General features: G+C 42.0%; 1 protein-coding gene across 2 annotated transcripts in view; it reads right to left on the bottom strand.

Moving 5' to 3' along the window:
* The window catches only part of RNF144B (ring finger protein 144B), a 76262-nt gene that overhangs the window by 54960 nt on the left and 6665 nt on the right, over positions 1–14637 (bottom strand). The window lies entirely within an intron of this gene.

Here is a 14637-nt window from a genome sequence, read left to right as displayed (position 1 = left end):
AGTCTCACCATCAAGAGTCAAGCAAGCACAGAAGGGGAGGGGAGGGACAACACACTAGCTCTGCCCTCCCACCTGGCTGCCATTCCCCTTCTCCAATCCGCCTGCTTCAACCTTATGCCCTCCAGATATCTAGAATTATGGTTTCTATCAGCCCTGGCCTTAGTTCAAAGCATCTGGAGTCCCAGGCTGGCAAAGGCAGCTCCAAGTGGAGAGCAAAGGGTGCCTTCTCTATTCATTCCAAAACATATATAGGTGATACTACCCTCCGCAAGTTGGAGGGCAACAAAAACAGCAATGGGCAGGAGCTAGTTCGCTCATCTCTGCTTCTCCTGCTCGTCCTCCTCATTTGTTTATTTAATTATTTCTGAAGAAGGCTTCTGTGACATTTCAAGAAGACCTCCAAATCAAACACCCAGTTGCATACCCGTATTCAAAATATTGTTATTCTACACTTAACACAAGTCACATGGATATTTTTACATTGTACATAGCATGCACTACTAAAGAGATTTTGAAAACAGTAAGCTGTTTAGAAATGGCTTTGAATACATAATATATAAATACATAAATAAACCCATGAAGAGGGATGTGTGATTCTTCTTTCCCCTCCCTCATGTGTTGACTGGAAACAGAGAACCCACCTGTGCATCACTGTATGTTTTCTCTCAGTGTGTGTGTGTTTTTTCAGTATTTTGCAAACAGAAAAAGGAGTGGTAGATTCACAGATTATGTGCAGGAAGTCAACTTTCTACATGGTCGCTGTAAATTCTCAAAAGGACTTAAAACCTTTTCCTAGACACCATTTTAACTCATTCCAAAGCATTTCAGTTTCAGAAAGCACAATATGGAAGCATTTAGCATTTTGTTTTGTTTCAGATTTAGGGCAGCTAGTTATCTCTGTAAGAGTTGTACAAACAGCAGTACAATTAGGGTACAGTTCTAATTGTTCTTGGGAATAAGGGCAAATGAATACAGCAAAGCAAAGAGCGCAGAATCAATACCAGGGTTGGGCAGTTTAAATCGTAACAGGTTATTATTAGCCATGGTCAGAAATTTGAATACTCCTCAGATTACAGTGGTACCTCTGGTTACGTACTTAATTCGTTCCGGAGGTCTGTTCTTAAACTGAAACTGTTCTTAACCTGAAGCACCACTTTAGCTAATGGGGTCTCCCGCTGCTGCTGCGCCACCGCCACACGATTTCTGTTCTCATCCTGAACCAAAGTTCTTAACCTGAGGTAATATTTCTAGGTTAGCAGAGTCTGTAACCTGAAGCGTATGTAACCTGAAGCGTGTGCAACCCGAGGTACCACTGTATATGCCTATAACTTCCTGGCTTTGGCTGTGTGCCGAAAGTGATGCTATCTTTTTACAATTAATTACATGCCTTAATGACCTACCTAACGTTGCAACAATTCTAGGCAGTCAAGTTACATTGCACACATTGCACTGAAAACTGGAAGATCAGGAAGACAGAGTTGGGCAAACAGATCATTTTCACTGTAATAAAGAACAAACACACAGTCCTGTAATCAGGGGAGAGGAAATACTCTCAGATCACAGATATTAGCTTCTTGGGACCAATGCCTTCAGATGTTTTTTGCTGCCCCTTTATAACAGCACTTAAATTAAGTGAATTAAGCACGCGTCCCTTCACTTCAATGCTAGGGTGTAAAAATAGTTTCACATTAAAATGCAGTAGAGTTTCCACTTGTTGCTTGCTCCATACTTCAGATTTAAATAGTACACATCTAAAAGGTAAAGGGACCCCTGACCATTAGGTCCAGTCGTGACCGATTCTGGGGTTGCGGCGCTCATCTCGCTTTATTGGCTGAGGGAGCCGGCGTACAGCTTCTGGGTCATGTGGCCAGCATGACTAAGCCACTTCTGGCGAACCAGAGCAGCGCACGGAAACACCGTTTACCTTCCCGCCAGAGTGGTACCTATTTATCTACTTGCACTTTGACGTGCTTTCGAACTGTTAGGTTGGCAGGAGCAGGGAGTGAGCAACGGGAGCTCACCCCGTCACAGGGATTCAAACTGCCGACCTTCTGATCGGCAAGTCCTAGGCTCTGTGGTTTAACCCACAGCGCTACCCGCATCCTACATACACATCTACACCTCTCTAAATGACATTACGATATAACTTTATGCATATTGCTGACCATATTTCAGTATGAGCATTGATTTGATCCCAACTTTTAAATATTACTTCAAAATGTATCTCAAACTGTGTCAATTATTATATCTTGGCCCAAACAGAACTAATATAAATGTAAGCCTGGACGACTCCTGCAAATTGTCACATATTGAAAAGAATTTTAGACAGACTAGGGACCCCTGATAATGTAACAGGACACAATAATCTTACACTATTAAGATAGCCTATCTATCTGGTGCTAGCCAGATGTTTTGGACTCCAACTCCCATCAGCCACCCCGGCCAATGACGAGGGATGATGGGGATTATATTTCAGTAGTACATCCAACTAGCAAAATATTCATCAGTAGGATGGACTGGGTGGGTATATTGAGGGGGTGTTCCTGTATGTTACAGAGCCTCCTGAGAAAGGTAGTTCAAAGGCGACCTACATCAGCCCCTTCATACAGCCTTCCGGAACCTGGTGCCATTCATGAAAACAATAATGTAAGCTATTTTGGAAGAGCCGAAATGTACTTTCTTGTGCAGTGCATTTCAGCTTCAGTACAAGTGAGTCATGGTGCTCTGACACTCAGCAGTTCTATTTTTCAGCATTTGACAGCATAAATGTACAACCCCCCTCCACACACACAAAACAGCTACCAGGAAACAGCAAAATCTTGCCAATCTTTACTTCTGATATCTCATTTTCAAAAAATCTCATTACACTTATTTGTGGTACTTGACAATGAAAGCAAGACAGCTCAATGTCAGAGATAGTAGATGGACTTCAGCTCAACTATAGGACCGTATTTGAGTGCAGTCCTTCATTATTATTATTCTTTTTTGGAATCTCAGCTGCTCACTTAATGGAGAATATAAAGGGCTGCTCTGGGAGGCACCACTGTGGTACGGGCTGGATCTGACCCTGGTGAGCTCAGAAGCTAGGGAGAAAGGCAGATTTTGCCCCATCTTAAATGTATTCTAGATTACAATCTGTTTGATTTGTCCTGTTGAATTTTCTGGAAGTCATTGGAAAATTGGCATGGGAGCTCTTCAAGGGGTCAAGATGATGGCCTACTAACTGTGAAGCTTCCTTGCTATCTGGCTAGTTTACTAGTAGCTCCTTTGCCAGAAGCATTGGATCCTGCCTTATGAGTTAAGTCATCGGTCCAGTTCAGAAGATCTTCAGGCAGAAGTCTTTTCCTACCCTATCCAAAAAAGCCAAGGACTGAACCTGGGACCTTCTGCAAGAAAAGCATGTGCTCTACTACTGAGCTATAGCCCTTGCCCATTTGCTTGGGTGGGAATGATACAGAGGCTCATTGCCCACTAAACATCTCCATAAGAACTTAAGACCTTTCACATATACCCCCTTAACACTCTTTTCACCATTTGGATGCACATTTTGACCACATGCTCTACACTGGGCATAACAGAAGAGTTTGCTACATACAGTGGTACCTCAGGTTACATACGCTTCAGGTTACATACACTTCAGGTTACAGACTCCGCTAAACCAGAAATAGTACCTCAGGTTAAGAACTTTGCTTCAGGATGAGAACAGAAATCGTGCTCCAGTGGCACAGCGGCAGCAGGAGGCCCCATTAGCTAAAGTGGTGCTTCAGGTTAAGAACAGTTTCAGGTTAAGAACGGGCCTCCGGAATGAATTAAGTACTTAACCCGAGGTACCACTGTACACTGCATACTCACACAACACATATTTGCTTTCTGGGTGGAAAATCTAGTTTCCGGTCTGCACGGATATGCAGTACAAAATATAGGTGTGTATCAGTGCCTAGCTCCGCTAATGATTAGTGGCAAACTTGCTTCTCCACAGTTCAGAGCAAAGGATGAAGCCTAATAAGAATAATCCCTTTGGAATGTTGTACCTCACACCCAATACCAAAATGCTACATTCCTGAGATTAAGATAGCAGATTCAAAACAAGCAGGGCGGGTGGATCACAGATACTTTCACTTGTACTGAAATACAGACCTTTTCCTTTTCCTTTGGCTGCCACGGCTTAATTTTTGCTCAGGTTCCACTGGATCTCTGTAGATACAGTGTTTTACAAAGGACAGTGTACAGTCTTCTTAAGTTGCATGTTTACTTTTGGCATCTGCTTACTATCCTGCACTAAACACAAGTAATAATTTGACCTACAAAGCGGTGCTTACTGCGACACAGTAATTCAATTTTGCATCATTTCGCGACACAGTAATTCAGTTTTACTAGCAAACCGGAGGTTAAACTAATCCCTTTCCAGTCCCAGGAGCAGCATGAGGAACATTCACACGACACACCTGCACACGGCAACCAACACACTTATGTGTTGCAACACACAGTTTGGAAAGCTCTGGTTTAAGGCATCCACAGATAAAATAACCTCACTGCAACATATCCAGCATAAGCAGAGTGAATTGTAATGCCTCAGGCAGAGATGACCCCAAACAATTTGGTCCTAGAGGAACACAATCCTGCAGCGGGTCAAGATTCAGAGGGTTTCCACTTACCTATGCTATACCGTCCAACTTTTTCTGATCGAAAACCAGGACACACATCTTCAGGGAAGTGTTCCCAGGCACGTCACATGACTCACGCAGCACTCTTGACCCCCCAAAAGCATTTCTTTTACAGGGCGCAATCTTCTGCAGTGTCAAAAAACACGTTTTGGGGAGCTGCGTGAGATTGCAGTCCAGAAAAAACACAAAAAGCAAGAGCACAGCATGGGAACATGTGATATTGTGGCACCCAAAATGGCTGCCATGATCTCAAGCAAAAAAAACAGGATGTCCCATTTTTTCCAGGTCTCTTGGCAGGTATGCTATGCCCACTGGAGTCCTGGTCAGGCAAGCCAAGCGTGAGTAGACCAGACCAGGCCCTCCTGCTCCATATACACTGGCCTGAAGCAGGGGAGGGTTTCACAAGCCACAGCCCCGTTGTCTCAACTGTACCACTGGGCAGTGTGGGAGGGGCGCACTGAGAAAATTTCTAACTTCTTCAGCACATACTGCTGTTATGTGCTTGTATTTGGTCACAAAAAAGACACAGATAACTTGATTTGTTTGGGGGTGTTGTTTTTCTTCAGATATAAGCCAATTCCTTTAAATGTCATTTATGCAATCACCACCACCCCTTGCATTTCGAAGTCCAGGAAGGAATTGCAACCCACAATGCCAAAATCTTACTTGTGAGTAATTTCTTGGCAGTCAGTACTAGGTACATGTCAGCGTTTTCCATCTGAAAGCTTCTGTTAAGACACAGGGGTGCTTCAAAACATAACATTTTTCCCACATAGAAAAAGAACTTCTGGTAGGAAGATGTATGAAATATATATATAGCCCCGATCATTTCTCACTATATGAACACACTGAGTGGGTATGTGTAGATGCTTTGAGAAGATGAATGCATGACCCCACTATGCTGTCATGTGCAGATCTTCCAAGAGGCATGTGGACATGACTGGTGCTATAATGTGGATTATAAATCAGTACCTGTGCAAGCAGTGTTGGAAGCAAGTACTGAAAGAACTACAGGATCAGCAATCACACTAAAAAGGTAAAGGTAAAGGACCCCGGGACGGTTAAGTCCAGTCAAAGGCGACTATGGGGTTGCGGCGCTCATCTCGCTTTCAGGCCGAGGGAGACAGCGTTTGTCCACAGACAGCTTTCTGGGTCATGTGGCTAGCATGACTAAACCGCTTTTGGCACAGTGGAACACTATGGCATAAACCAGAGCGCAGGGAAACACCATTTACGGTACCTTTCCGCTGCAGCGGTATCTATTGAACTGCTAGGTTGGCAGTAGCTGGGACAGAGGAACAGGAGCTCACCCTGTTGCACAGATTCAAACCGCCAACCTTTTGATCGGCAAACCCAAGAGGCTGTGGTTTAGACCACAGCGCCACCCGCATCCCAATCACACTAACATGGGGCTAATGGCAACAGGTGATTTTACAGCACTGGCGCAGCTATGGCTGGACATGAGGGCCAAAGTCCAGCAATCCACATAGCTCAGCCCCTCCCCAAAAGCGACCACCCTGAAAGGGGCAGATTAGCAGTAGTAAACTGACACCCAGCCCACTTTATTTACTGCGTTTATATCCTGCCTTTTTTCTCTAAGTAGTTTAAGATGGCACACATTAATCCCCACAATAACACTGTGAAATAGGTTAGGATGAGAGGTAGTGACTCACACATATTATATAAATAACAACAACAACAACACAAGGATTTGAGTTTCTTCACGTCTGTGGCCATGGTGGGTTGTGGATTCTCTCTTATAAAACATAACAAAGGTGTCTTCCTTTTATAATTCAGTATACAAATTAAATATATTTAAGCATTTCTCCTGATCTGCTTAATCTATTCCAGTCATAAACATAAGGTGGTCTCGTAGAGTTTTATCATTCTAGTTCTATAATTCTAGGAAAGTTCTTTGTAATTTGCAAAACTAGATTTGTTTTAATAAACAGACAACTACCGTAATTGTTGCCGGGGCGGGGGGGGGAGGGGTTTGGGGAACTACTCAAACAGGTTTCACAAAGAAGCCTGCCAAACAAGAACAAGATCAAACACATTATTACCTGCTAAAAGGATGCCTGAACAACTTTTTGAGATGTGACTGTTGCATTTGAGGGAAGTTTGTAGCTGCTGTTAACTGGTTTAAGCAAATTGCATTGTGTTTCGCCTGGTGTCCATTAATGCTGCAAAGGTGTTATTCCAAATAAATGGAAAATACTACTGCTCAGTTATTTTAAGAAAAGTTATGTTATGAGAAAGCCAGGAAGACTTGAGTTCAAATCCTCACTCTGCCATGAAGCTCACTGAGTGAGCATAGACCAGACATTGCTGTCTCTCAGCCTCACCTACCTTCCAGGGTTGCTCTGGAAATAAAAATAAAGGGGAGGCAGCGTAAAAGCTGTCTTGAGTTCCTTGAAGGAGGAATGTAAATGTAGTGAAACAAATAGTAAAAGAAAAATGTTCTGGGGGGGGGGTGATGAATGGAAATTGTGGTCCCATTATTAAGAGCCAGCAAGGGCCTCTGCTTTCCTTACTAGTTTTTATATTATTTTATTTATATTTTCTCTTTGTAAGCCACTTTGAAGTGTTTGACAAAAGTGTATTAGCTTTATGCAATAAAATAAATATTTATAATATGGCTTTCAGGACAAGGTCCAACCTTTTCTTTTTTAAGATGGCTGAGGGAAGGCATGGTAATTTTATAAAATTGTGATAGGTGCAGTGAAATTTTCATAGAGTCATAATACTAGAACTTAAAATCAATCAAGTGCAATTAGCTAGAAAAAAGGATTCCGAACAGAAAAGTAAATGTATTTCCTTGCACAATGCATAATTAAGTCACAGAACACATTAGAGAAAATGCAAACCCTTTTGCTTTAGGAGGCTTTTGCTCTAGAAGGCTTAGTTTGGTCAGAATCGTGCATACGCTTCCAGAGCTAATTCTTAAATACATTACTTCTAGTAAATGAGCAACCAGAGGGCCAGGAAAATTTGTGTCCCTGGCTTTTTAGACTCGTCTACCCATGTGCTATCTGAAACCAAAGGGGCTCATTGGTTGCCAGATATGATTTTTTCCCCCCAGCTCTCCTACCCCACTAATTCTTAAAGAAATGGGAGTGCCTGATCACCTCATCTGTCTCCTGAGAAATCTCTATGTGGGACAAGAAGCTACAGTTAGAACTGAATATGGAACAACTGATTGGTTCAAAATTGGGAAAGGAGTATGGCAAGGCTGTATATTGTCTCCCTGCTTATTTAACCTATATGCAGAATTCATCATGCGAACGGCTGGGCTGGATGAATCCCAAACTGGAATTAAGATCGCCGGAAGAAATATCAACAACCTCAGATATGCAGATGACACAACCTTGATGGCAGAAAGTGAGGAGGAATTAAAGAACCTTTTAATGAGGGTGAAAGAGGAGAGCGCAAAATATGGTCTGAAGCTCAACATCAAAAAAACGAAGATCATGGCCACTGGTCCCATCACCTCCTGGCAAATAGAAGGGGAAGAAATGGAGGCAGTGAGAGATTTTAATTTCTTGGGCTCCATGATCACTGCAGATGGTGACAGCAGCCACGAAATTAAAAGACGCCTGCTTCTTGGGAGAAAAGCAATGACAAACCTAGACAGCATCTTAAAAAGCAGAGTCATCACCTTGCCAACAAAGGTCCGTACAGTGGTGCCGCACAAGATGAAAATAATGCGTTCCGCGAGTCTCTTTGTCTAGCAGTTTTTTCGTCTTGCGAAGCAACCCTATTAGCGGCTTAGCGGATTAGCGCTATTAGCGGTTTAGCGGATTAGCGGCTATTAAAGGTTTAGCGGCTTAGCGGCTAAAAGGCTATTAGCGGCTTAGCGGCTTAGAAAAAGGGGGGAGCGGAAAAAAATCGGAACACTCGCAAGACGTTTTCGTCTTACGAAGCAAGCCCATAGGGAAATTCATCTTGCGAAGCAGCTCAAAAACGGAAAACCCTTTCGTCTAGCGGGTTTTCCATCTTGCGAGGCATTCGTCTTGCGGGGCACCACTGTATAGTTAAAGCCATGGTTTTCCCAGTAGTGATGTATGGAAGTGAGAGCTGGACCATAAAGAAAGCTGATCACCGAAGAATTGATGCTTTTGAATTATGGTGCTGGAGGAGACTCTTGAGAGTCCCATGGACTGCAAGAAGATCAAACGTATCCATTCTTAAGGAAATCAGCCTTGAGTGCTCACTGGAAGGACAGATCCTGAAGCTGAGACTCCAATACTTTGGCCACCTCATGAGAAGAGAAGACTCCCTGGAAAAGACCCTGATGTTGGGAAAGATTGAGGGCACAAGGAGAAGGGGACAACAGAGGACGAGATGGTTGGACAGTGTTCTCGAAGCCACTAATATGACAACACATACTTCCTACATCCAGATGACTTTGGAAAGAATAGCATCCAAGTGTTAATCATCTCTACTATAGGCAAACTCGCGGACCTGTAACCAAATTGTTTAGTCCTCACACAAACATACATTATTCTAGATACCTTTTAAGGATTTTATGCTAATAGTTGCTGCTCTTGTGAAACTCCATGCAACTCCTTTAACCTTTGCACTCTTGCTGGGAGGTATAATAGTAGGTTTCTTTTTCTCTCCCTGCCCCCCCCCAACAAATTCTTCAAGTATTACTGGCAACCTGCCAGGAGGATTCCCTTTGAACACATCTGTTGCACTGCTGAGACTTACATGCTCCAGGTGCTGCACTTTGATTGGCACCTGTGTTACAAAGCAATTCCTAACCATGTCTACTCAAAACGTAAGTTCTACTGAGTTCAATGGGGCTTACTCTCAGGTAAACAGGATTAGGGCTGCCTCCTTAAATCAGACCACTCTATCCATGAATGTGGTTGAGGACAGCAGAAGCAAATCAAACAAAGCCAAAAGAAAGAACCATGATATGCACTCAGGATTACAACCCCAGATAAAAAAGAAATGTGTTATGGTCTCTGTACCTGCTTTCTATTTTTCTCGTATTTCTGTATATGAGATTATAGAAGAGAAGAAGAAGAGTTTGGATTTAATATCCTGCTTTATCACTACCCAAAGGAGTCTCAAAGCGGCTAACATTCTCCTTTCCCTTCCTCCCCCACAACAAACACTCTGTGAGGTGAGTGGGGCTGAGAGACTTCAGAGAAATGTGACTGGCCCAAGGTCACCCAGCAGCTGCATGTGGAGGAGCGGAGACGAGAACCCGGTTCACCAGATTACGAGTCTATCGCTCTTAACCACTACACCACACTGGCTCTTACAAGATTATTGAGCACATTGGACTTCTACACATCCTTCCTACAGGTTTGGGCACGAGTGGAAGGAGAGCAAGCTTCTCTCTGTGTATGAAAGTAATGGGGCTGGAGCAGGAGCAGTTCATTTCTGTTTACCCTCCTGTGGGACCCGCAGAGAGGTGAGGACGTCTCTTTCTCTCTCTTTATAGGGAGACAGCTCATTAACTAATGCATGATAAATAATTTGTGCACAGCAGGTTCATTAATTTAACATGGAATCATCAGCAGAATGTAATTACAGGGTCCCAAGGTCCTAGAGATGCGCTAGCAATTGCAGCCACCCATCCATTAGGCAAGGTAGGCCTCTGTCTATAGCAGAAACTCCACACGAAAGACAAAACCACCCCAACGACTTGTTTTGAGAGCTAGCAACAGGTTTCAGGGTTAGCCAGGATGATTCCCACTCCCATGCCATGCAAGGTAAAGTCATCTCTGGCCTGTCAATGCCCCCTGGTACGAACACAAGCAGAAACAAATTTGACACCAATGAAGCCGTGAACATATGGGTGGGGTAGGGCAAGGTGTGAAATGCACTGGAAAAATCTCACTGTACTCTAAGGTGGTAGGTAATATGAACACACCCTGTGATACGAAGGAAACTTGGAACCCACAGCAACCAGGAGATGGCATAGAAGTCCTGGATTAGCTTGATTGAACTAGAATATCTAACAGCAGGTTTCTGTTCTCCCTAAATGTATTTGCTTATAGCAATGGTTCTCAATGGGTGTGGCATGCAACACTGGTGTGTCAGGAGAAGGTGACAAGTGTGCGGGAAGATTCAAGGACAATAAAGAAACGTTTCAGTATAGCATAGCATAGCATAGCATTTTTCTTTTATTTGCAGAATATGGATAGATACCTTTTCAAAATGAGAGCAAGAGCATCAGGTGATACTGCAAGGACGCACCGCTCATTGAGTTTGTATACATACTTAAGAGGCTTGTTTATAATTATATTTACCGGTAGGTAATGATTCATGTTCTTATGTAGCTGCATTGTTTTACACTTTCTGGATGTAGCATGACCGTATAATAAAGTAGTTGTGTTCTATGTTATAGGGTAAATCAAGCACTGCTGGGAGTTTCTTATTTTTGTTTTCCAATGTATCTCTTCTCAATAAAAAAACTGGTGTTGCATGAGCACATTTTAATACTGAAAGTGTGGATCAGAGAAACAATTTGAGAACCGCCAGGTTAATGAATAACAAGATCTATCCAGCTCTTGGTTAGAGAGAAAATGTTTGCTATATTTCAATACAAGCAGTGAATTGTATCTTCACTGAATTCTTTACTAAATTGGTATGGGTTTTTTTTGCAAAAGGATTCATTACAATTCTATAATTGCTTACTGTGCCATGAGTCCCATTGAGTTCAGTTGGCCTTGGTTCTACTGTGCATAGGGTTACAGTCTTTTAAGTAGTTGCAGTGCTTTTTTTCTGGGGGGACACATACCCCTAAACATTTTGTGAATCTACCGTAAGTTTGGCCTCATTGAGGGGCAGTATTTCAATATGAGTAGGAAAATGAGAGTACCCCTAAACATTTTGTTTTAGAAAAAAAGCACTGAGTAGTTGTAAACAAGCCCAAGCATTAAGATGTCACTGTTGCTGTATTATAATACAAATAATCCCTCTAGTGTTCAGAGTCTATTAGTTCATAGCACAGACTTAACCAATATATTCTATAAGACCAACAAAGCAGGTATAACTAAACCTAAATCATGGAATCTACTAAATCTAAATCTACTCAGAACAGTTTGCCTATATCCAAGTAACAATAAATTAACAGATTGTTTTTGTTTTGGGGAATGGAAATGTGTTTTAGGGATGATCCGTGAGATTAAAAAATCCATTGCCATAGGCTTTTGTAGTTGTGGATATATTTGCCCACAACCATGGCAGTTATCTATGGTATATTGCCAACTGCCAGGTGTGTGTGTAGTCATTCAAACATACCTGACAGGATTTATGAAAAGTATTCTAACTGCCATCCAAACTGTTTGCATCAGTAAAGGGCAAGGATGTCCCATGAACAAATGGTAGCAAATGCATTGTCCTGCTGAATTATGGGATTCCCTTCCCTTTCTGAATATTGATTCCATGTGGAGCCAAACAGCCGAGAAGACCAGTGGGGAAAACTCCATTCACTAGAAGGGGACGCAAAAGTACCAAAGTCTGCCAATTAGAAGAGAAATTGAGACATACATGATCAGTTGACTGCTTTCCGTATTGTATTGCACTGCCATTTGCATTCTTAAAACTGTTTTACAAGACCAAAATCTCTTTTTAATACACTGACAATGGTATTCGCTTGTTTGGGTTATCAGTGCAGGGACTGGGAAAAGGTGCTAATCAAGCAAAATTAGCCATTATACAATAATAAATATATTCACAACAGCAATGGGCCAGCCAACAATCTTAAATTTTGTTTATTATGCTATTCTAGATACAGATTTAACCTTCTTTGCTTAATGTTTACTTTTCCATTCCTTGAAATGAGAACTGCAGTAAATGGTCTGAAAGCTTGCTACTTTCACAGTTGCGTCTTTGTGTAACACTGTACCCTTTTGAAAATATGCCAGGCCGTTTCTGTAGAACTTGCTATTTAAATGTACATTTTCCTTCGCCTTCTGAAGTCGCTGGGTGAAATAGAGTTATTTCTTAGATTAGCAAAATCAGAGATTATATAAAGCTGTTCATTTCTAAACGGACACTAAAATATTTCTGTTTTGAAGACCCAAGTATTATATTGCTTCTGTATTTCTTATGTAAAGCTCTGTTTGCGGAATTTGCTTTATTGCAGTATATTTTGGAATAAATGAATAAAATAAACATAAAATTGCTGAAAACCAGAGTAAGAGCATCGTTTTAGTATCCAGTATGATTAATGTGTTGCAGAAAGTGGAAGCAAGGGCTTTTAGAGTAAGCCAAATCAATTTGGCTTTTATTCACATTATGATTCTTTAAGATGCACAAGTAATGTACATCTAGATTTTGCTTTTCTGGCAAATATCTAAAAGGAGAATCCGCAAACATCCTATGCCATGGAATGATGGGCAAGGTCCAGATTCAGAAACACATGACTTCTGTTTCCTGGATCGTATCTTCCAGAGTGGAACTCCCAGGGGACAGAACATTTGGTGATATAATAGGGACTGGGACTTCCAGAGCCCAACTTTCTGTGGTGTCATCAATCAAACTCAAAGGAGCAATCCTGAAGGTATTTGGCAGGAGGTATACTACCTATATATATTACTTGTGGGGTTACACTGTAAATCCTTTTGCAAATATGCTAGACCTTTGCTTGCAGACCCTGGACTCAGCTACTTTAGTCAAAAAAGCAGCGACTTGAATACATTATAAACATGCAACACCAGATGGTGCCAGAGAGCACAAAACCTTTCTAGAGTGTTTTTGCATAGGGTTTTTTTCTTTTCTTATAATGATTTAATTTCTGACTTATTTAAAGCATTTTTTCCCTGTATGTAGACCGCTGCGCCCCGCCCCCGACTCAGGTCATGCATGCCCCAGCAATCTCTCAACACTAAATTTCTCTTCAAGTCTTGGAGTAATGTGTTGAGTTAACCTGTGAGAGGAGCTAGCACACTTCATGCCACCCACATGCCATTGTCTTTGCATTTGACCTCTAACTCACAGATCTTGTGAAGCTGGGGGCTTTCTCTATCTGCTACCCAATCATTTTAAACCCTGAAAACCCCCAAATCTCAAATGAGCACATGAGGCTCCCCACTCCCTCCACAAGTTTGAAAGTAGCAGAAAGACAACAGGGGATGATGTTAGTGCACTCAACTCCCATCCACCCCTCCTAGCATGTTAGCACACTATTGTGTCACCAGAAAAGGACTAGCAAGTGTGATGGAAGTTTAACTCAGGCTATAAATTTACTATACACACTTAAGCGCCAGTTACATTAATGGGGCTGACTTCTGAGTGAACATGTATAGGATTACGCTGTAATACAGATGTACTTTTTGTGGACCTTCAAATGAGGATTAAAAGTTGCAATAATAATAACACAAGGCCCTTTTTGCTGAAGGAAAATGCCAAGCCCTTTTGGCATATGATCTGCACAGATAAGATCCTAGTTAACGCAGGCTACATGCCTTTAAAACTGAAATGACATGGATGGAATTAACATGGGTTTTTAATAAGGTCAGAAAAAGCTGCCATGCCACAAAAATCTGATCTGTTTGCTTAATTCCAGCAGACTCAAGGAGTGTCAGGAATTCCAAGAGGAAAATATGTTGTGGTTTCACTAATGTGGGCCGCCTCAAAACAAGGAAATATGGGGATCCATGAGTTTCCAGTATTCCTTATTTTATGTCAGGCTGGTTAAATTCACATGTACAGACTCTGGGCTTCATATAGCATGCCGACTACAACTTGAATCTGGCCAGGTGTTTTATATATTTGCAACTCCATCTTACAGCTGGTATGCTAAGCCTAGGAGTTGACATGTTGTGAGAATATCACTTCAGCATACACTGTCATTGAAAATAATGGATGTTCCTTCAATACCAGCGACATCCATAGGTCTCCTCAGTTGTTCACTGAGTGTTTTGCATCCACCAAGCTGACTAGGAGATTTACTTCCTTATCCCTTTATTTCAAGACAACAGAGGTGCCATCCTTTTAATTGGCTCTA

Source organism: Podarcis bocagei (genome assembly GCF_964188305.1).
Source record: "Podarcis bocagei genome assembly, chromosome: 8".
NCBI classification, from domain to species: domain Eukaryota; kingdom Metazoa; phylum Chordata; class Lepidosauria; order Squamata; family Lacertidae; genus Podarcis; species Podarcis bocagei.
The sequence above is the reverse complement of the archived record's forward strand: the minus strand, read 5'-3'. Positions and strand labels throughout refer to the sequence as shown.